A 350-nucleotide genomic window follows, 5' to 3' on the forward strand; every position below is an offset into this window, starting at 1 on the left:
AAAAAAAAGGCAAAAAAAAAAAAATAGGGGAGAGTGTGGGGAAGCTCGAAGAGGAGAGAGAAACAATCTCTCGGCCACTTCGCGACATTCCTATAGCCAAAAAAATCACTGAAGGAAGTTTCTTTTTTGTTTTGTTTTTCTGCTGCCCGCGCCGAGCTCTCGCCGTTATTGTTATTTGCGGGCAGTTTCTTTTTGCGCCCACCCCAACCCCCCTCCCCACTTCAGCCTCCCAGAAAAGTCAAAGCAGAGAGACAGTGAATATTTTTTTGGGGCACCTTTTTTTATTATTATTATTTGCGACTGCGAAGATTTCTTTCCCCCCTTTCCCATCAGCCTCTGGTTTTTTTTGT

This window comes from Meleagris gallopavo, chromosome 11, assembly GCF_000146605.3.
Source record: "Meleagris gallopavo isolate NT-WF06-2002-E0010 breed Aviagen turkey brand Nicholas breeding stock chromosome 11, Turkey_5.1, whole genome shotgun sequence".
Taxonomy (NCBI): domain Eukaryota; kingdom Metazoa; phylum Chordata; class Aves; order Galliformes; family Phasianidae; genus Meleagris; species Meleagris gallopavo.